This window comes from Alexandromys fortis, unplaced genomic scaffold (assembly GCF_014885135.2).
Source record: "Alexandromys fortis isolate MF-2015 unplaced genomic scaffold, M_Fortis_MF-2015_v1.1 scaffold_6, whole genome shotgun sequence".
In the NCBI taxonomy this organism is placed as follows: Eukaryota; Metazoa; Chordata; class Mammalia; order Rodentia; family Cricetidae; genus Alexandromys; species Alexandromys fortis.
Window position 1 is genome coordinate 12,710,872 of NW_026067902.1, and position 23,058 is coordinate 12,733,929.

Genomic DNA, 23,058 nt, shown 5'->3' on the forward strand with positions numbered 1-23,058 from the left:
AGGGAGTGTCCACCGGAGATGGGGGGCTGGGGCACAGCAATGAGTTGGGGGAGGGAGGCCAGGAGGAGGTGGTCTGTGGGATCCACAGGAGATGGGGGTGTGAAGGCTGCGGATTGGGCTCTGTCACACTGCTAGAGAGGAGCCCGAGGGATCAGATCTTCAGGAACAGAGAGAGCTTAAACCTTTTCAATTAAGTCAAAGAGGACTCGAATGCTATTGCGAAACTTGTCTGAACAAATACTGAAACTGGATGCATCTGTTTCCTGCATGAATCAGTATCTCAAAGAGTCATCCTGATACACCAGACAGATACATCTAAGTCATAACTTATGCATCTGTGGCTCAGGAAACACAGAGGAAGTGAGGGGTAGAGAGCTCGCAGGCGCCAGAATACCAGGAAGTCTGCTTTGATGCAGTCTTTCCTAGAAATGTTTGCATGAACAAGACCAGAAGAATCATAATATCAGTGGGCATGCGACATGGAAGGGGTAAAATTTCATCGGGTCTTATCCCTAGGTAAAGAACACTGACAGTTATTGACAGCTGGGGAAAGTGGGATTTGCCCTTCCCACTGGTGAGCTTTCTTATTGATTGTCCAAAGTTTTGAAGTCAACCTTGAAGTCATATATGCATAAACAATGTAAACAGACTCAGCATATACATGTACAAAAATGGGCAATGGACTAAAGCAAAACTTCTCAAAAGAAGAAGACAAATGGCCAGGAAACACTTTAAAGAGTTCAACATCCCTATCTAGTAGGGAAATGCAGATTAAAATTATCCTAAGAACCCATTTTATCCCTGTCGAAATGGTTATCATCAAGAATATTAATAACATGGTGCTGGAGAGATGGCTTAGTGGTTAATTAATTAGCTAGATGACACTGGCTGTTCTTTCAGGGGACCCAAGTTCAATTCCCAGGAACACATGGTGGCTTACAAACCTGCAAATCCAGTTCCAGGGGGATCTGACACCCTCCTTCTGGCCTCCTTGGGCACTAGCATGTGGTACAAATCCATACATGCAGGAAAAACACCCATACAGATACAATAAGATAGACTAGAAAACCAACAACAACAAAGGCGGCACAGATGTGGGGCAAGGGGAACCTTGTACGCTGTTGGTGGGAGTGTAAACTGGTGCAGATATTTTGGAAATAAATATAGAGGTTTCTCAGAAAAACTAAAATTAAACTACCATATGACCTAGCTATATCACTCCTGGGCACGACAGGGATACCTGCACTTCCATATTTATTGCTGACCTATTTGGGATAGCTGGGAAATAGAGTCAGTCTAGATACCCAACAACTGAAGAACAAATGATGAAGATTTCAAGGAAATGGATGGAGTTGGAAAAATATTCTAAGTGAAAAAACTCAGATCCTAGAGGACAAACAACACTTGTCCTTTCTCACACATGGATTCTGCTCTGTCCTCTGGACATATCATAAAAGATAAGTCAAGAAATGAGAAGCTGGACTTAGTGTAGTGATATTTTACCTGTATTTTAATAAATAAAACTTGCCTGAATGTCAGAGTGCAAAACTAAGCCACTTAGAGGCCAGGGAGTGCTGGCACACACCTTCAATCCCAGGATTCGGGAGGCAGAGACAGGCGGATCTCTGTGAGTTCAAGGCTACCCTGGGCTACACAAGATCAATCCAGAAACAGTCAGGCCATGAGGACTCACACCTTAAATCCCAGTGTTTTGGAGTTGCACAACTTTAATCCCAGCACTAGTGAGGTGGAGACAGTAGTGATATGGCTGGGCAGAGAGAGGACTGTAAAGGGGAAGAGACAGGAGCTCACTGGAGTGTGGAGTTTGAGGTTTGGTGGAGACATGGTGCAGTCTAGGCAGTCTGAGGATCACCCTTTCGGTCTGAGCAGTGGTAGAGGTAAAAGGCTTCTCTAGTGGCTGACTGCTCTGCTTTTCTGATCTTCAGCTTTAAGGCCTATATATGTCTCTGGGTGTTTATTATCCATGCTGCAGCTCAGTGCCTCATGCCTTTAATTCAAGCACCTGGGAGGCAGAGGCAGGCAGATCTCTGTTGAGTCTGAGGCTAGCCTGGTCTATATAAAGAGCTCCAGGACAGCCAGGACTACATAGAGAGATTCTGTCTCAAAACAACAACAACAACAACAACAACAAAAACACAAAAACCAGAAAAACAGAAACAGAAACAAAACGATCCCTGAGAGAAGCGGGGATAAATTCATTTGGGCTTACCAGTTAATTAAGCACCACCCCCTAATAAAGGAAGCAATAAGGGTACAATGTCTTTGTTCTAGAAAAATCCAAGCTAATATATAATGTACATTTGCTCTGGTTGGGCTTCATTCCATCTCTGGGATGAAGGCCTCTTCATCCTTCTCCTTGGCACTTCCGTGTTTTAAAGCCACATAGAAAGCTTGTGGCCAGCCCTCAAAAGCCGAGATGCATTGTCCCTCCCTTTAGTTCTTACCTGATAGCAAGTTCATGGAGAGCCAGGAGTTTTGGAAGATCCGAAAATTACCTGACAATATCGTGCATATGTCTTAATTACTGTTCCATTGCTATGAAGAGGCAGTACGGTCAAGGAAATTTTTATAGAAGAAGGCATGTAATTGGAATCGTGCTTACCCTCTTAGGGGGCCAGCACGGTGGCAAGCAGGCAGGCATGGTGCTGAGGGCTTACATCTGATCCAAAAGTTACAGGGAGAGAGGGAACCAGACTAGGTGTGGCATGGCTTTTGAAACCTTAAAGCCCACCCCAACGTTACTACTACTTCAACAAGGCCACACCTCCTATCATTTCCAAACAGGTCCACTAATGGGGGGACCAAGCATCCAAACATGTGAGTCTGTGGGGGCATTCTCCTTCAATGTGGATTTCTTCAACGGGGAATTCTCCATTCCCCACAGTGTGTAATCACCGTAAGAGCAAGTGAATGTTAACTGAAGCACAAAAAAGGTTGCATTGCAATCCCGAGGTAAGTGCAGAGAGGGGTGGTCCTGTTTACCTAAACTCCAGGGTGGAGCAGGCATCAGGGCAGTAATCAACGGGAGGAGGGCATCCAACAGCCGCTGCTTGTGTGCGCTAACGTGTCACACTTGCATCGATAGGAACAGGAGGAACGCCACATTCGAGGCTGGATTAAATAAAAATGGCTCCACCTTGCGCTGAAAACGAAGCCTGAAGATTAAGAAGTTTAATTTCGGAGTGATATGGCTTTATGAGTGAGAATTCGGGGTGAGAATTCGGCCCTCCCTCCGAGGCCCTTTGAAGCGGCATCTGCATTCCTTTAACTGGCCAGAGGGTTTCCTGATCAGATAGGGCGATGCCTTTCTTTCTGGGGCTCTGCCCGGAGGGCGTTGGGATTTAGTAACAGTTTTACGTACGTCAGGTTTCAGTTAGGAAAACTACGAAAAGACGTGCAGGATGCTGTAGACTTCAGTTCCTCGCTTAGCAGAAAACATCTGTGTCTGGTGTTGCCAGGTAAAGAGCCTGCTAGGACTCTTGCCCTTGGGTTTCCGGTTTGCCCCCATGCTGCCCTGAATCTTGGAAAATGTCTAGAGCGCTGCCTAATGTGCCCCTGAAGGCTGAAGCAGGACTTCCCAGACTTCTCCCTCTCAGATCTCTTTATATCTGAGGAATTCTGTACAGCTCTGGGCATGCTAGTATATACACAAATCAAATGGTCACTGATAAAGACTGTAAAGAAGCTTAATTTAAAACAATTCTTTCATATACATGTCATTTTGCCACTTATTAAATATGAAAACAAGCTTACATATTGTAGGAGTTATTTTAGTGTTGCTGTGATAAAACACCATGACCAAGGCAGTTTTTTTCTATTTATTTATTTATTTATTTATTTATTTATTTATTTATTTATTTAAGATTTCTGTCTTTTCCCCGCCACCACATCCCATTTCCCCCCTCCCCCAATCAAGTCCCTCTCCCTCATCAGCCTGAAGAGCAATCAGGGTTCCTTGCCCTGTGGGAAGTCCAAGGACCACCTACCTCCATCGAGATCTAGTAAGGTGAGCATCCAAACTGGACCAAGGCAGTTTATAGAAGACTTTGAGTTTACAGTTCCAGAGGATTGGAGTCCATACTAGTGAGGACATAGCCCACCTCCAGCGACACACTTCCTCCAACAAGGCCACACCTCCCTACACCCCAAAGAACACTATCAGTTGGAGACCAAACACCCACATGCTTGGAGTAGGGAGGCATTTCTCTCACATATGGATTGATGCTTACTTTTACACAGAGAATTGAAGCTTCCTGGATTCGTAGCTGGTCAAGTGCTGAGAAAAAGGGACTGTCAAGTGCTCAGCATCAGATGGGTCCTCACCTCATCCCCTTGGGGCTCACGGAAGAGAGCGTGGACAGAAGGTAAGAGTCAAATCACAGGAGGACAGTCTTGCACCATGCTCACATGCGTGATCCTGCTTAAACCCAGCGTTTGATCTTGGCTAAAATATAAAACCAAAATCAGAACAAGGCATGAAAGTGGCATGGGAACCAGGTAGGAGGAAGGGTGAGCTGGTGGCTGGGGGTTAGAGATGGTGGTGGGATGATTGTGACCAGACTATGTTATATACATGAATAAAATTGTCACAGTAAATTAATAATGAAAGATTAAAGCTTGACTGCATTCTTGGTATGTAGAAAGAATATTTTAGATATTTTAAAGAGCTGATTGATATTAGTTTTATAATTTTATTGCTGAGAATACTGCCTCAAATACATATGCAACACAAAAAGGCAAAAGTTATTTTTATGGCCCTTTTCTGCCCTGATCCTAAGTAACAATTCATTGATTTTTATGAAGCTCAACAGCATTCTTAAATCACGTACTATTATTTATTGGGTGTGTCTGTATGTATGGCTGAATGGTTGAATGCCATGGTGTACATGTGGCTGTCAGAGAACAGCGTGTAAGAATTCATTTCTCTCCTTCCACCATGCAGGCTTTGGGGACTGGTCTTAGACTGCCAGGCATGGTAGCAAGGCCTATCTCACAGTGGTAAGCGTCCATCACAGGGTTGAATCACACAGTGTGGGAACAGAAAGCTGAGATGTCACAACTCCGCTCACACACAGGAAGCAGAGAGAGCAGCCTGGAACTAGCGTGAGGCTATCAATTCTCAACAGCTGTCCTTGGGACATAATTGCTCCTGGAAGATGCTTCACGACCTCCCCAAACAGTGCCACTAAATGGGACCAAGTGTTCAAATAGATGAACCCATGGTGGACATTCTCATCAAACCACCCCAACCCCCTCGATCAACTTACATGATGAAAATTTGTCAATAATTATTTAAAGTAGACAAACTTGGGAACGCTTAGAAATGAATGGCACATTCTGCCTACATCCCAAAAGTGAGTGCAGATTCCACACCTCAGCCAACAGAGGGTTAAAATGTTGGCGCTATGATGCTTTTAAATCTGGTGCCTTCCCGAAGCTTAGCAACTGGCAAAGGCCACGTCTCCTCCAGAACCTCTAAAGGAATCAGCTTGGTTGATACCTGGTTTTGGACTTCCAGCTTCAAAACTGTGGAAGAATAAATCTCTGTTTACAAAGAAGCTAGTTTCCACCCACGCAGGGAGGTGTATACCTCTAATCTCAGTGCTTAGAAAGCTGTGGCAGGAGGGTTTTGAGGCCATGTCTCAAAACTCACCTTGTTTGTGGTACTTTGCTAAGGCATTTCTATGATGTCTGTTGGTACGATTTTAACTCTTCAAAGTAATGGTAACAACAACAAAAAGCGAGGATTTACTTGGCTTACACTTTCAGATCATAGCCTATCATTGAAGGAAGTCAGAATAGGAACTCAAGTAGGGCAGGATCCTGGAGGTGGGGCTGATACACAGGCCAGGGAAGGGTGTTGCTTACTGACTTGCTTCCCCTGGCTTGCTCAGCCTGTTTTCTTATACCACCCAGGTCCACCAGCCCAGGGGTGGCCCCACCCACCATGGACTGGGCCCTCCCCCGTGATCACTAATGGAGAAAATGCCTTAAAGCTGGATCTCAGGGAGGCATCTCCTCAGCTGAGGCTCCTCCCTCCCCGATGGCTCTAGCGTGTGTCAATTTGATGCACTAAGCCAGCAGAACAGCCAACTTTCAGGGGAGGAGCTGAGTACACCAGGGGTGGATTTTACTCATGCTACTTTAAAAATGTAAAGACTTAACTCTGCAGCAGGTTGGCTTTTTTTTTCCTGGCTAGCCTGTGTACCCTGAAGGGTGACTGGGGACAGAAAGAATCCATGGCTAACTCTAAGTGACCAGTTTTCTCATCATGGTCTTCTAGCCCACGCAGGGTCCTCTGACCAGTAATCTTTCCAGGCTATCGGGGTGTCTCCTCCTCTACTCTTCCCCAGGAAGGCACTCCATAGGACTTGTAGGGCTCTGACCGCGGGGGAGGGGCAGCAGGCGCCTGGGGTCCTTGGGATTCTTTTCCACAGGATCTCTCATCAACCTTGTCCACCTTGATCAGCTGAAGCCACCCTCGTCAGCTGCCGCCCCCGTCCTATCAAGTGCTCCCAGCCCAGCTGCCTGTGCGACTGAGGGGCAAGGACAACCTCTAAAGCTGAAAGAGGTCATTGGCACAAATTTCTCAGGTGCCTCCACATGTTTCTGGTTATTTATTTCTATAGAGTTCTTTAGGTCCAAAATTAGGAAAAAAAAAAAAAGCAAGACCGTGATGTCTGTCTCCATGGCTCCCCTCTCCCTGGCATCTGGTGTGACTTTCTTTTCTTTTCATTATTTTTAGGGTGCTACTCATATCCCCTCTCCCTGATAGTTTAGGATACAATACAGAACACTAGCTTACCGCTATGTGAAGATACGAAATAGCGGCTTCCTTACCCAAGCCCATGCAGACACATAGGAGCGCACAGTAGAGAGACTCCATGGTCCACAGAGCCATCAAGACCCAGGGTTTGAGAGTGGAGGATACGCTACCCTGGGGTAGCTCAGCATCAGCGGGGTTGGCTGCAGAGCCAGAACGATGGCTTGTTCTTGTTTGTCTGGGAACTTATTTCCAAAATCAGTCTTCCTGGAGTCTGCTCCCTCTATTACGAGCAGGATCCCTCCAAGGGCAGGACAATGTAGGAGCTGCCTTCAACGGCGCCATCTTCCCAGGGCCGTTCTAGCTTCGACCTCTTGCCTCAATGGGATCTTCTAGTGCTGAGGGCGCTCCAGGATCAGTTTTTTTCTTGGACTGTCAGCTTGTGAAACTAACAGGATCTTCCTTGTCGTAGCTGGAGTATACAGTGGCTCCCGAAGGCTCATCAGATGCTGATGGTGTAGTCCCCAGCTGGATCCAATCACTGAGAAGGGATGGGATCATGGGGGCTCTGCCTTTACTAATGGCTTAATTCACGGAGAGAGTCATGGTTTGCTGGCGTTATGGAAGGTGGTGGGGCATATAGATGCAAGGATAGGTTGGAGAAAGTTGGTCAATGAAGCATGTCATTGGGGCTACATCACATTTTAGACCCTTTCCTCTGCCTCTCTGCTTCCTGGACACCACGAAGTTACAGCTTTTTCTAGCACACAGTCCAGCTAACATGCTATCTGCTTTCCCACAGACCCAGAAACAGTGCTAGCCACCCGGAGACCTCAGACACCACGAGCTAAAATAAATCTTCCTCCTTTCCCGTCAGGCATTTTAGAACAACATCTTGAACACCCTCTAGCTGCCTACTCTCCTTTCTGAATTTGGCTTCAAGTACTCTGCTGAGGTTCCCCCCACTGGCCCTCCACACCTACATAGAAATATATTCGTCTCTGATACCTTCAAAGTCTGAACGGGGCTGTGTGTACTGTTATTCCGTTTGTACCACGTGGTGGTCTAGCGTGCAGATAGCTCACTTGCCTTCTACTTGGCAGGGCACAGGCCAGGTCATTGTTTCTTGGGGTCTTCCATGCCCTGCAGAGAGGTTGATTTGTTCTAGAATCTATGTGCCTTCCTAGCGGGAAGTCATTTTATAAGCTGAGAGCTTAATGAAGGAAAAAGCTCTTTAATATAGCACGTGTCTGGCTCTGGCTAATGCCATAAGAAAAGCTGGACTTGAATAGGAATTTTTGCTGACTTACATACACCTCAGGCTTACCCATTTCATGAACACAGTCACCCTAAGATCTCCTTCAGGTCCCGGCCCCACGTCACGGTCACATTTTGTACTATAAACAGAGACAGGAGTCTGAAGTCTGGTCAGTTAGGCTGATGGAAGATTTACACAGCAAAAATATATTTATTGCATAGTTTCAGAATTATTTTAACTACACTAGTGTTGTTCTTTTTCAAATAGTTACCACCAGGGAGGATCATTTTACACACTTTGCAGAATTATGCTTTTCTCAAGAAGAGAACTGGGTGCTTTATGGCAGGTCAGAACTCAGCATTGTGACTCTGTGCTGTCCCCTGGAGCTGCCCGTGAGAGGCACTATTTTGATATGCGTCTACTGGCTGATTTGTGTGTCAACTTGACACAAACTAGAGAGGAAGGAGCCTCAGTTGAGGAAATGCTTCCGTGAAATCCAACTGTAAGGCATTTTCTCAATTAATAACCAGGGCTGGTGGTCCTGGATTCTATAAGAAAGCAGGCTGAACAAGCCCCGAGATGCAAACCCGCAAGTAGCACCCTGCCATGGCCTGTGCATCTGCTCCTGCCTCCAGGATCCTGTCCTGGTTGAGTTCCTGTCCCGATGAACAGCAATGTGGAAGGAAGTACAAGCTAAGCAAACCCTTTCCTCCCCAACTTGCTTTTTGGTCATGGTATTTCAAAGCAGCCTAGACAATGAGGCTGAGTCTACTGGCTGCTGTAAGTCAGGGCTGTCTCCTTTGCTATGGGAATGGAACCTAATGGCTCCTGACTGCTGGTGAATAAACATTTGCATCCTAGACTCTGATATTGCACTTATCTCACACAGGTTTGGCTAGCACATGACTTACTTTTGGGGTGTTTTGGAGGTAGCTCCCTTAGCTAAATTCTACTTTGTGTGACTTAATGTCTCCTAAGCCAATCTATTAATAAATCCTTTGTAACATCAAATCTATTACTTTGAGTTTCTTCTACATTAGATATAGAACTTGGCTTGGAAAATGGTGAAGAATGCACAGAGGGTCTGGGAGATTCATTCTGATTAGTGATTGATTTTGAACGTGAAGTCTACCTTGTTCTTTCCCAGTGCCCTGTTATGGGACAGGGATTCTTCATACCTAATTATCAGGCAGGACAGGCCAAAAGACCCCAGAGGTGAAGAGAAGAACTTCATTAAAGTTATTTGGCTCTGGTTCTCTTTCTGGGCTCATAATCTGCTAAGGAGAAACTGTGTGTGTGTGTGTGTGTGTGTGTGTGTGTGTGTGTGTGTGTGTATGTGTGTTTTAAAAGGGCTGTCTGACTCCCCTTGTCTTAATGATCCTGAGACGGCAAGGAATCTCACAAACTGATCCTTTTTGGATCCATTCCTCTCACCTTATTTTCTGGCAAGCGCTGCCGCGGCAGGAAGGAAATCTTATGTTGTCAATTCATAAAAATACAGGCTCAGATTCTGTCCTGCGTGCTTACACGCAGAGAAGCCTGTGTACCGCCACAGGCCGATGCACCTTATTGAGAAGTGCTTCTCTTTCTGGCGCGGTCAGTCTATTTCAGGATCCAGTTTTGGCTACAGAGTGGATGACTTTACCAGTTGTCTGGCTTGGGGTTCGGCTGTGTGGTTTAAAGCTGTGTCATCTGGCTCTGAAACACAGAATGCATCTACAGGGGCAAGTTAAATGCAAATTGCCTGGTTTTAGTGAGTGGTTTGTACAACAAGAAGCTTTAGCTTCATCTTCTGGTTGCTGCACAGGTGCTAAAGAGATATGAGCCCTGAGAAAGGACCAGACAGCTTTCCTTGTTCCCTAGTGAGGGTTTTTAAACATTCAGGAATTTAGGAATCCTTTTAATTATCTTAAATCATGCCATATTAATCTTTATGTAATGGCAGTTTTTTTTTAGTTTTGTTTTAATTCTTGGAATTTTAATAGCACAGGAAATGCTTATGCTCCTATCCTTAGCTGTACAAAAGATGTCTCATACTTGTATGCTCTAATTTTTTTTCTGAGTTGAGTAATAAATAAAATTCAGCTGTACATCCTTTCATAGAGGGCAGAAAATTTTCCCACACAAGAAATCATACTGCTAGGAGTTGGTCAGCTTATACTGGCCAGTGTAAGGAGACCTATTGTGTCTCACAAAAGATTAACAAAAGAGTAAAAGGTGCTGTGTTGTTACCTTTTCTCTTGGTGAATGTGGTGGTTTGAATGAGAATGGCCTCCATCGGCTGATATGTTAGAATATTTGGTCCCTAGTTGGTGGAACTGTTTGGGAAGGATCAGGAGGTGTGGCCTTGTTAGAAGAGGTGTGTCACTGGGGGTGGGTTTTGATGTTTCCTAGTGTGCTTTCTCTGTCTCATGCCTATGGGTCAGATGTAAGCTCTCAGCTACAGCTCTAGCACCATGCCTGCCTGCCCACTTCCATGCTCCCCACCATGATGGTCATGGACTCATCCTCTGAAACTGTAATTCCCCCAAAACTCTTTTTTTTTTTTTGTGAGTTGCCTTGGTCATGGTATCTCTTTGCAGCAATAGAAAAGTAATTAAGACAGTGAATCTTAGTGCAGCACACCATACCAGATCATATACAAAACCAAAAAAGGTTAGATTTTTACATCTTAAAAAATTTAGATTTTAGTTATTAAAAACCATATGGCAAAGATTTGATGGCCCTGTTTCTGAATGGGATGTTGAGTTGGTTTCAATTCAAGATAAGAAGATATGGAAGGCCATGAAAATGAGTAGTGTAGGAAGAATGGAGACGGGATGGACTGGGGGGTAGAGAAGGAGGTGTGTGTGTGTGTGTGTGTGTGTGTGTGTGTGTGTGTCTATGGAGATGGGATGGAGTGGGGTGGGTAGAGAAGGAGGTATGTGTGTGTGTGTCTATGGAGACAGGCTGGAGTGGGGTGGGTAGAGAAGGGTGTGTGTGTGTGTCTATGGAGACGGGATGGAGTGGTGTGGGTAGAGAAGGCGGTGTGTGTGTGTGTGTGTGTGTGTGTGTGTGTGATCTATGAACAGCAGTCTCCTGGGGTGCAGGAAGAAAATAACAAAGCTTCTGTTAATTCTTATTAATCCCATGTTTTCCTCTCCTTCCTCCCTCACCCTCACTCCCTTCCTTTCTTCCCTTTTTTCTTCTTTCCCTCCCTTCTTCTTGCCCCCTCGCCTGTCTTCTCCCCTCTTGTTCCCTCTTTCGTCCATTTTCTTTGTCCTTTCTAAGGTCTCGTTATGAAACTCCTGCTGGCCTCCAGTTCACAGTCCCTTCCCTTCAGTCTCCAGAGTGCTGAGATAACAGGCATGAACTTTTGTTCCTGGCTGAGCTCATCCTATTGTCGGTCCTATTTTATCTGGAAGTGATGTGGAAGGACAGCCATGGTCCTAGAGGGCAGGCAAGGCAGGTGGTTGGATCAGGATGTAAGAACCTGGAGCTGTGGACTAGATTATGGTATAGACACCTTCCTGCTCTTTTGAAAAAGCCCATGTGGCAGCTGCTGAGAAGGTTCTGGGAAGAGTAGATGCTGGCTTGCATGAGGAAGAAGTGTGCAGAGGAGTGGGTAATGTGTGGCTTTCTCTTTTTCAGTTCACTGCACATCAAATTTGCATGCTAACTCAGTCTTTAGTTCATTTGCTCCGCGTTTAAGGTGTATTTAATATCAATGTTGGTAAACATCTGAGAAAAGGTCCCACTGTTCTCAATTTAGCCAGTACGGCAGAGTGAAGATTGCCATGTAGTCTGCAGGCAGCATAGTTCACACCTCAGGTTTTCCTCCTTTGGTAACTCTAATTACTGAACTTACTATTGGCCAGTAGAATGGCTTTAAAAATAGTACAGAGGCCACTCTCAATCTTTTCATTGTAAAGTATCTCTCATCTTAGCCCCTGTAAAGAGATTGTTTCTTTGCCCGAGTTGTTCCTGGTGTTCTGTGGCCTATAAGGGGCGACCATGGGCCTTATTTCCAGGAGTCTGTAGTTTGGGGATGTGTAAGAGAGAAGGATCATAATTTTTGTCTATTTGGCTTACTTTGCAAATTGGGAACCTAGGCTGCCGATATTAGAGGACAGTGGAGCTGAAGCCCAAGGGATCGCAAGGGGCTAGCTTGCTCTGGCTATAGCAACATGATTAAGGATTCTTTGGTGTGGGAGAATTGTCTATATTCTGTCAATTATGTTTTAAATAAACTGACTGGTCAGTAGCCAGGCAGGAAGTATAGGCGGGACGACCAGACAGGAAGTAGGGGTGGGGCAAGGAGAACAGGAGAATTCTGGGAAGGAGGAAGCCCATTCCTCCCCAGTCCTGCTCAGATACCAAAGAAGGAGGATGTGACCTACCCCACTGAAAAAGGTACTGAGCCATGTGGTTAACAAATATAAGAATTACAGGTTAATATAAGTTATAAGAGTTAGTAAAAAGCCTGAGCTAATGGGCCAATCAATTTATAACTTATGTAGACCTCTGTGATTTCTTTGGGGCTGAATGGTTGTGGGACCTGGTCGGAGGACAGAAACCAGGCAGGACAGAAACCCCAACAAGCAGGCCTTCATGTTACAGTTCTTGGTTCCAGTGCTTACCTGGCAAATCTGATGCAACCTCTGGGACACTTCTTGAATGTCTTAAGGTATGATGAAAAGAAACCACATCCCCTCCCTCACCCCATCCTTTAAAAACAGCTAGAGCAATAAGGTCTGAAGACATCACACATGCCACACCCAGAACTTGGAGGCATCAAGCTGGAGCTGACTTGGAAGCTTCCTCCCTGAGGACCAGCTCTCATAGTAGACAAAGATGCTGTGCAAGATGCCACGGGAGAAAAGCAATTAATTCTCTTACCTAGTTGTAAGGCCTAGGAACCGTAAGACTAGACCATCGTGGCAGGTATACCCAGTGGTACAGCAGTGCCGCTTGTATCTTGGACATAAACAATAGCCATCTACTTGGACTTAAGGATCACTCAGTAGGAAGGAATTCATGCCTGGTACTGTAAGCCTAGCTAACTACCCATGACTGGCGGGGTCATGGGCCCTAGAGGAGAACCAACTGATGCCATATTCCAAAACCAGCGTAATTCCCACTGCATTCTAAAAATGTGTCCTTATACCCACGACAAATGTAGCTCTCGTATCCCATCAAAAAACACTTTTCTTCCCTCAGCAGATGAAAAAAGCCTCCACAGAAATCCACAACTGGTCCAAATGCAGAGAACTGAATGCGTGGTGCCCAACCTAATTGGGACATCAGCAAAGCAATCTTTACAGCTACAGCCCAGGGAAGACTGCAGAAGAGGAGTGGGAAGATCATAAGAGCCAGAGGGCCAGGACAGCTGTTGCAAAGTTGTGTCTTCTACACACGACAGGGAAGATGCACCCATGAAATCTTAATATGGCTGCCTAAACAAGACCTGCACAATGGCAACAATAGTTGAGAGGCCAGCGTGGCTGGGAGAATATCACAGTACCCCTCCTCTAGATAAAGAGCTCCCGACAATTAATGGCTGACGGGAGACGAAGATTCTGCCTTCTCCAGGGACAGGCTCCCTGATAGGTTATCTAGTCCCAAGTGGTCAGTCCTAAACACAAACACATATGAGCAACACTAAATAGACTCAGCAGGTTGTGTTAACACACACATACATACTCACACACGCACAACAATGATAATCAATGATAATTAAGGAAGAAGAGATCATGAACTTGAGAGAGAGTGGGGGACACAGAGGGAGCTGAAGGGAGAGAGGGAGCGGTGAAGATGATGCAATACAACTCGTGTATACAATTTACAAAATTATGTAAAAAAAGATAGTCACAAATTGTCAGGTATGGTGGCATACACTTTTAATCTAAGCCCTCAGGAAGTAGAGGTAGGTGGATCTCCGTGAGCTGGAGAGCTCTCTGGTGAAAAGAAAAAAAAGAAACCGAAACCCCTGAGATATCATTTTCATTAATTCTACTTAAGAAACCTGAACCCCTCAAAAAATGATTCCAAACTGAAAAATTAAGATCTACATCCTCTGAAACAGATGAAAGGGTTAATAATGCTGGAGTCGCCTGCAGTGAAATGAAGAATGTTGGGAAAGGAGAAGTATTACACTGAGCCTTAGATATTGCTTGTGCTTGCTTAGGTTTCCTCCCCGAGAGAGCCCAACTCCCTCTGTGATGAGTTAACTCCCACCGCTGGTTCTTTAGTCTCTGGGAAAACAGGTGGGCACTCCAAAGCTGCTGGCTTAGCTTCCTGGGTCCAGGGCTGCTAGAAGTTTGGTGAGCAGACAGGTAGCTGGTGTGTGTGGCTCACTCCCACCTTGAGTCGCTGCTTCCCACAGAGGAAGCCATCCTCCCCCCAGTCTCTCGGGAGTCCCCTTTTGTTTTAACCAGTTCTGCCTGCCTGTGGTAGCAGACAACAGTAGGAGGAGATGCTCCTCAGAGCTCAGACTCTTTCCAAGGAGGGCTCTCACCCCCATTTGCCCCACAGCTGGGCGAGCTGCCCTCTTGACGTGATAGCATCCTTTCCTGAAGACTGTTGATTCGGTTGCTACCCAGCAGCTTTCGGTTGTGGTGGTGGTAAGTGGTCAAGGATTTTGTTTTTTTTTTTCTTTCTGTGGGTTGAGCTTTCTAGAATGCCCCAGAGAGTGTGTTTTCTGTAAGCACTGGAGCTTTCAGTACATCCATGTTTTTGCACTGGTGTGCTCACCTAGTGGATACCTAGTTGACCTATCTGCATTGCTGGAAAAATCCTTTCTTATGGGAGAAGGTTGGGTCCAGGTTGAGGTGAGTAGGTGGGGACCATTCTGTGGTTAAGGAGATCAATAGGAGTTTTGCTCTTGACTAGTTGAGACTTTCTTCCAAATTCCTGTTTGTTTTGCTGTTTTTGTCTATGTGGTTGAGGCTTAGAAAATATTGTGTGTTATTTGCCTTGTCCTAAAAAATGTTTTTTTTTTTTTTGGGGGGGGGGGAATTAGTGTAAATAGGAGATAGGACATTTTCTTTTCTCTATGCTTGAAGTTTCAGCTTTTATTCTGTGAGCATCACATCGGAAGTGTCAGAAGAGAGCAGCGGAAGGAACATCTTGGGTTTGGAGTGCTTGGTAGCAGGTTTTCATCCGCACAGCTCGAGGTCCAGTTTATTCTATGATGAGTTCATGCTACAGATGTGTGGTTCCCACGGGCCTGTGTTTCTGAAGCTCCAGGGACAGATTTTCAGGGCTAGGATCTGTTTGAAGAGAAAAGTTGTTTAGCTTTTAGCTGTTTCATTCATGGACGTGGGGAGCATTTCAGGTCTCAGGTTACCAGTGAGCTGTCTGAAGAAGAAAGAAAGTGCTGAAAAAAGCTAATTGGGTACTGAAGTGTTTCAAGAAAAGGATGAGGAAACGTGTGTGGGGGGAATCATGTGGGGTACAAATGAACCTGCCCTTCTTAGATGTGGCTGCCGGTCAGCCTCCACTGGAGATGAAAACGCAGAGAGATTCTGAGCAGCCTTTATCTACTAATGTGTTTTTATATCGCTTGGTATTGTATGAATAAATCTTTAAAAATAGAACGAGTGGTATTTGTCCCTTGGGAGACCGGGTGTGTGTGCTTGAGCACAGGAGTGGTTTTGTTCATGCACAGCCACATGGAAATGTTCATTAGCAGATGATTAATATTTGAAGCAAAACATTTTCTCCTTTTCCGTCTTCCTCCCCCTCCCTCCCTCTCTTCCTCCCTTCCTCCCTCCCTCCCTTCTCCTCTAGTCTCAGCTTCAGAATCAATCACACACTCCAGGCACTCTTGTGTGACACTGGAATTCAAAGGTGGTGTTGTCTAAGGATTTTCCCTAGAAGGCTGGCAGAGAAAATAACTTCTGAGTCACCTTAAGTATTTTCGATGTTAATAAATACATTTGTAAGTGAATATTAACTATTCTGAGCAACCTGTGCCTCTGGAAACAGGTTTTTCTCTTACTCTGAGACCCCTTCCCTTTCCTCTCTGCTTGCATTCACTTGGCTGCAGTGTGCTGAGCGCCTGCCTCTCTCCTGCTGGGTCGAGAGGAGAGGAGTGTAGCAGAGTATTAAACCTTTTCTTCCCTCTGTTCATCCCCCACCGCGTCCTCACCTCTTTCCTTCTCCTCCTAGCCTGTCCCGTTCTGCCTCTCTCTCTGCATGCGCCCCTGCTCCTCCTCTGGTCCTGTCTCCTCCAGATGTGCCTCCCTGGCTTAGTCACCTTCCTTCCCCTTCTCATTTCCCTCTTTCTCCACCTGTATTGGCGTCAGTATTTGGTCCTGTGAACCCCTAACCTTCAGCACTTCTTCATTTGTCTCCGAACATGGCCCATCAGCCAACCTTGGACTGGCCATGAGAGACACAGGAAGAACTTCCTCCAGAAGTTCACAGTGTGGGGAAGGATAGGATCAGGTGAACACACAGAAGGATCTTGGGAAGAGTGACTACAGAGCTGAGGCAGATGAAAATAGAGATAGATGTTATATAAGAAAAAAAAGAATTTACAGTTTTGAGGCGTGGTAGTTAGACATAGTTGCTAACTAACATAAGTTTGGCTGTAATAGCCATCACTTCATATACAGACATGCATGTATGCACATACACACATGTGTACACACATACACACACACATACACATACAGACAGAGGTAGGCTTAGGCTTTTTCACCTCTATGTTAGTATACTATGTGAAACTTACAAGCCCTGTGACTGGAGATAGTCGTCACTGATACCGAATGTGACCTATGCGTCCTCCATACCTTCCACCCTCTTTCTGACACTCAGCTAAACTCATGCGGACCAGAAGCCTGGTGTTTCCCTTTCTCCTTCTCTGGTCTCATCTCCCATGGCTAAGGTTCATTAGGATCTCTCTTCTTAAGGCTGTTAAAGTGTATCTGTCCCTCAGAGGTCTTGCATTGAGCTGGCAGGCAAGGTTGACTATAGTTTGAAGGCCAGACCTCCTTTCTATGGGAGAATCTGCAGGACTTTTGCTTCTCAGCTCTGGGAGCCTGGGGCCTGAGGGAGGCAAGGGGACAGTGAGTGAGGACGATGGGAGACAGTGAGAAGAAAGGGCTGTTCCTTCACCCATCCTCCTGGTTTTCCAACTTCAGGCCTTGTTGCTTCTGCAGGTGGATTTTCAAAGTTCACCTAAGCACACACCTGGGACACAAACCACCTGAGGAGAAGAAAACCTAGGAAAACAAGTAGAGAGGAATTGAGATATTGGAAAGAAGAGCGGAAGGGGGCAAGAGGAGTGGGCTGGTGAGGAGTGGGAGGGGCACACATCTGGGCTGGGAACTGCGTGTTAACAATACAGTGGCTGGAGGAGGCCATCACGGTATCCATGTTCCAGACTCAGAGGTTGGATTTTAGGAATGTGGCTGCTCAGAGCAACTTGTTCTGTAGTCAAGGTGGGTCTCACCAAGGCTTACAGAGATTCACGCTCGGCTCTGGAGTCACACGGTAGGGAAAGCAGGAGTCCCAGAGGACAAGCTTCTAACCTGCTCCTGGCTCCAAACAGCCTGGCAGTCTATGGCTAGAAAAGACCTTTTGTCTTGGGGACTTTGGACAGCACTTTAATAGGACACCAGAAGTAGCTTTATCTTTCTGAGGCAGACAAACACAAATTCAGGACATGCAAGCCACAGCAAGTGTGGCAATTTACTAGTTTAAAACACGTAACACAGCCACGGAGAGGACCAGATGTTCACTTTAGCAGGGCTGGTGTGATCTTTCCCTGTAGGCAGGCTTCTGCGGGAAACCAATTTATTGCTAGCAGGTTGCTCGGTGAGTGTGGAATTGGAGCATGGGGAATTGTCTGTAAACCTAATTGCCGAATGGGTGCCCATCATTAGAAGGAATTTCCAGTTTAATCCTCAGCTTAAAGCACCTAGGCACCTGTTCCCAGGTGTTCCCATTTTCATCGAGGGGAGACCTTTTTGTCCAGTAGCAACATGGACAAGGAACCCTCCTTCCACACGGGGTTTCCTAGGTGTCTTGTTTGGTCATTGTTCCAGTCAAGAAGTCCTTATTTCCTCTGTACCAGTTGGCATCCCCCTTTGACTTTGCTGTTTGTTTCTTTAGAAAAATTATTTCTGTGATTCATACCTGAACTTGGACTGGAAAGAAAAGGGCTGGAGGTACAGCTCAGGGTACAAAAAGGCATGGGTCAAAGAGAGGAAATCTTTTTTAGAAGTAAAACTTTGAGTTTTTAAAAAAATATACTTATTTAATTTTTAAATGAATATATATATATAAATATGTTACCTTTCTTCTCTATTTTCCTACTAATATTTTCACTTATATACATGTACATATTTACTGATAATCAACCTTCTGTCTACTATCTCTCTAACTTCTATTTATCTATTTGAATTAGCTGTCAATATCCATCTTCTAGCTACCTACCTATATCTGTTAGTCATCTTTCCATATATATCATCTATCTATTGATCATATACTTATCTATTGATATCTATTGGGGTATTTATCTATATTAATCTTTTATCTATTGTCTATTTATAAATCATTTCTATATTACTAGAACTTCTGCAGGAGAAAACACTATATCGATCCTTTGCATGAGATGAAGCCAAGGGAAAGCTATGACCTATCCCACAGTAAAATATATTTTATTTCTATGATTTCGGGTAGTTTTAAAAGGGGGAACATATTTATGCGACTCTCATTTACTTCAGTACTTTCTAAATGTCTCGACTGCAGAATTCCAAGTCCCTACTCTGAGGGCTAGAGTCTATGTCTCACAAACTTCTGTCCCTCAGACCTCCAGGGATCCAAAGTTCAACACAAGATGACTACTTCTCTTCTCTGACACCCTCTGAGTGGAACAATTGCCATGTGTGCTATTCTGGAGGGTTGATGACCGTGCAAGAATGAAAAAGCCTAGGGCTGGCTTGAGGGCTCAGCGGGTAAAGTGCTTGTTTGCTGTGTAAGCAAAGGGACATGAGTTTGGTTCCTCAGAACTCCCGGAGAGCCTGGGGTAGCAGCATTCCTATGAGAAGACAGGAGGTGAAGACTCTCCGGCAGTCTGCAGGCTAGCTAGCATAGTGAACACAGTGGTGAGTCTCTGCATCAGTTAAGGCAGAAGGCCAGGACCAACATCAGAAGTTGTCCTCTGACGTCCACATGTGCACCATGCTACATTCACGCAGGTGTGTGTGAACCTCCCCCCCCCAAACATTTACACATTATAAAAAGAGAATGAAGCTGGGTGGTGGTGGTGCACTCCTTTAATCCCAGAATCCGGGAGGCAGAGACAGGTAAATCTTTATGAGTTCGAGGCCAGCCTGGTCTACAAGAGCTAGTTCCAGGATAGGCTACATAGCCACAGAGAAACACTATCTCAAGAAAAAAAAAAAGAAAAGAAAAGAAGAGAGAATGAGGGTATTTCATCTCTCTTGCTGGCCTCCATCCTTCTACACACCACTCTCTGCTGACACCCTTACCCCAGATGAGGAAGAACATGTTAGGATGAGCACATTTGGTGAGGAATAGGAAGAGTACTATAGGAATTATAATACACTATTGAGGGAGATCTTATTTCCTTCAAGTTTGACAGAAATCTACTGCACTGGTCTCAATCTTCCATAAAATATGCCTGCACGACCATTGTTACAAGGAAAAGATCAGATGGGTGGGAACAGGGGCTTTAAGGTAAATTCTATCTTTTCTCATTATAATGTTTTGTTTTTGCTTTTGTTTTGTGGGGGCGCTGTTCTAGAGCTAGCTCTTGTAGAGCAGGCTGGGCTGGAACTCATAGAGATCCGCCTGCCTCTGCCTCCCGAGTGCTGGGATTAAAGGCCTGCGTCACCACTGTCCAGCTCTTATTATGTTTTAGAGATTAGAAAACCTTTGAGTAAGATTGTTATTGAGGAAAAAGTTTCTAGAAATTATACAGAAGTAGTTTAATTCACACACCAATGATGAAATTATATTCCAAGTTATGAGTAGAGAATATTTCTATAAAAGTAAACATGTTTAAAGTTAAAATGGATTTATTTGGTATCTTCAAAATAAATGATTTCAAAGACACTTTGGAAGGTGGTCGTGAGAAGTTGAAAGAAAAAACGTAAGAGTGATATGAAATAATGAAATTCTAGGAGGGATATGGCATTCTTTTAAGCCCTATCGTCTTGCAGAGAGATCTAAAGTAAGGGAGGAGTTACATGGCTGTTTTACCATGGTTTCCTTGACAGCCCATGAGTGCATTTAGCTCCATCTTTAACACTGGTTATCAGTTAGTGCTGTTCTCTCAGCCCCATCTAACAAACCAATAAGGGATTTTGGTCCCGTGAAAACAGAATATGTTGATACTGTCCCCAAAGAGAATTTTCATGTCTTAACAAGTTGGCTTAGACTTGTTGATTAGTCTCTGTCTCTGGCCAGATGGGGCCACCCGAAGCCCCAGATGTCATCCTCATAGGCTTTATGTCTCTCCCCGCTAATGCCATTTAATCTCTGCTCTGATTCCTTTTCGGTGACTACCACGTGAAACAAAGAAGAGATGATGAAAAAGCGTATATGGTGGAAATACCTGTAATCCCAGCAACCAGGATGCTGAGGCAGGAGGACTGCCCTGAGTTTGAGGATAGCCTGCAAGATATAGCACATGACAGATCTTCAGGCCCTGTATCAAAATTGATAAATAGATAAATAAATAACTAAGGATATAAGAAGAAAGTCCTTCATGGGTTAGGACTGCTTTTGTATGATTTTTTTTTCAATGGAGAGACTTACATAAAAAAGTCCTTTGTATCTTATTGGAAACTGGACTGATTCTGGGATGAATTGCCTTCAGTTGTGTACCCAGCAGTGAGACCAGCAGGCGGCAACACATAGTGCTGAACCTGTGGCTACACAGGTGCCTCTGGTTAAAACCAGAGTCTCAAGACACCAAGGAGACTTGACTGTGAGAGGGAGGGGAGGAGGGGAGGAAGGGAAGAGGAAAGGGAGGAAGGTAGAGATGAGGAGGAGGAGAGGAGGGAGAAAGGGAGGAAGGCAGAGCTGAGAAGCAGATAAGGGAAGGTTGCGGGTGTGAGTTGACCAAATGTAACCAACACAAATACTCGGCCTATGAGTCTTCTTTTAGCTGCAGTTCTCATTTCAGCTCCAAGATCTGGCCACTTCTCCCTTCTTTCTCCTGCTCTTCAATTTGCTGTAAGTCTAAATGCTTGTTCTTAAGTGTTCTTTCTCATCTGCGTTAAGGGTGTTTTGGAGATGGTGGTGTATAGAGGGATAGGGGCCAACAAGAGACAGGAAATACCCCTAAAACTTAGGTACCCCCAGACAGGGATGGCAGGTCAAAGCTGTTCTGATGCTTGAGTCTTAGAAAGGATGGTCACTAAGAGAGGAGGGTCTTTTAGCTCCATACCCTAGGGACACAGAAACCATTCATTCATACTCAATAAACACATGGGGTAGCGCTGTGAGCCAGACACAAGTCAGATGGCAGGGACACAACCACGTTCCAGATGAGGACGTACGTGTCCCACTGGAGTTTGTAGTGAGGAGAAGACCAATATAATAGACAGATAGAGTCTAGAGTACCATCGACTCTGAGGTGAACAGTACCAGGTTTTGTGGAACACATAGGAAGTGGTCCCCATCTTTGATGTCAGAAGTCACTGAAGGCCTCTTGGAGGAAATGCCGTATGAGTTGGTATATGAGGGGTGGGGCTGTGGTTCCATGGTTACAGATATAGTAAGAGGATTGGTAAAGGTCCCCAGATGGTTAGAGATATAGGTAAGAGGATTGGTAAAGGTCTCCAGATGGTTAGAGATATAGGTAAGAGGATTGGTAAAGGTCTCCAGATGGTTAGAGATATAGGTAAGAGGATTGGTAAAGGTCCCCAGATGGTTAGAGATATAGGTAAGAGGATTGGTAAAGGTCTCCAGACGGTTAGAGATGTAGGTAAGAGGATTGGTAAAGATCCCCAAATGGCAAAAGGCTAAACTGAATATTTCTGGTGTAGACATGAGAAGTAAAAATAAAGGTACGGGGGCAGTGGAGGAGGGTAGGAGAGGTGTTCTGGGTTCCTTAGCTGGGTCACGACACGATGTGATGTCATTCCTCTTTAAGGAAGACGTCTGTAGTTTTGATGTGGACTCTGGCCTATAGCGTCCCAAGTCTGGAGCAGACCTGTGGGCATATGCACAGGGAAGAATGATCCGTGGTCAGCAAAAGTGTCTTAGGTGACCCCACTGCCTAGATAGGGACAGGGCAGTGAGAGGCCTTTGGAGGGATGGTTTGGGCAGCCTTGTAGCCGATGGACTGGAAGGTGGACAGGAGGGAACGGGGGTGTTTCTAATAGGTTAAACTTGAGAACTACTTCTGCTTCTGAGAGCACACGGCAGCAATAACCAACCTTCCTCTAGACTCATCAGGTTTGGAGTCTGGGTACCAGGGAGGTCTAGACTCCTACTGTCAGTGCCTCTTTTTGTCAGGCACGCCCAAGGGTGGTAACAGGAAGACAAATGGATGGTTTCCGGCGTTTTGAACACCGAAGGATCCATATTAGAACAGTGGGTGTTGATGAACTTCCTCTTAAATGTCCTTTCTTGGAATGGCTAAGCCAAATGCACCATTCTTCCCCGTATCTGGTGTCTGGTGGCTGCCCACACAATATTTTTTGAGTATACTTAGTGCCTTCTGCATTTAACATCTCTGCACAGGAAGTAGATATATCATTTTTTTTCTTTCTAATCAAAAGAATGCCACCAATTCCATACGTGTGCTTGCTCTGCTATGTGTTTGCAAAGTAGCCTGTGCTCATTTCCACGGGTTATGAATGTTGGTGTAATCAGTGCATTTGCTCGTGGTAAAAAGGTAAGGATGGTATTATTTTATTAGTGTTTTGGGTAACAGCCAGGAGAAGGCCATATCTATAAATAAGTGAGTGGAACATTTTGGATTGTGTTTAGTTGCAGGCTGATCAACAATTCCCTGTTATATGTCGCCCCCACATTCATAGTTACCAGC

The 23,058-nt window shown here is 45.1% G+C and overlaps 1 protein-coding gene across 1 annotated transcript in view; it reads left to right on the forward strand.

Annotated features, from left to right (window-relative positions):
* Positions 1-3,925: 3,925 nt before the first annotated feature.
* Atp8b4 (ATPase phospholipid transporting 8B4 (putative)) overlaps positions 3,926-23,058 on the forward strand; it is a 168,797-nt gene continuing 149,664 nt past the window's right edge. The window contains exons 1-2 of the mRNA XM_050134452.1: positions 3,926-4,027; positions 4,261-4,385. The gene's annotated coding sequence lies outside the window, so the exon portion shown is untranslated. The remainder of the gene's footprint in view (positions 4,028-4,260; positions 4,386-23,058) is intronic.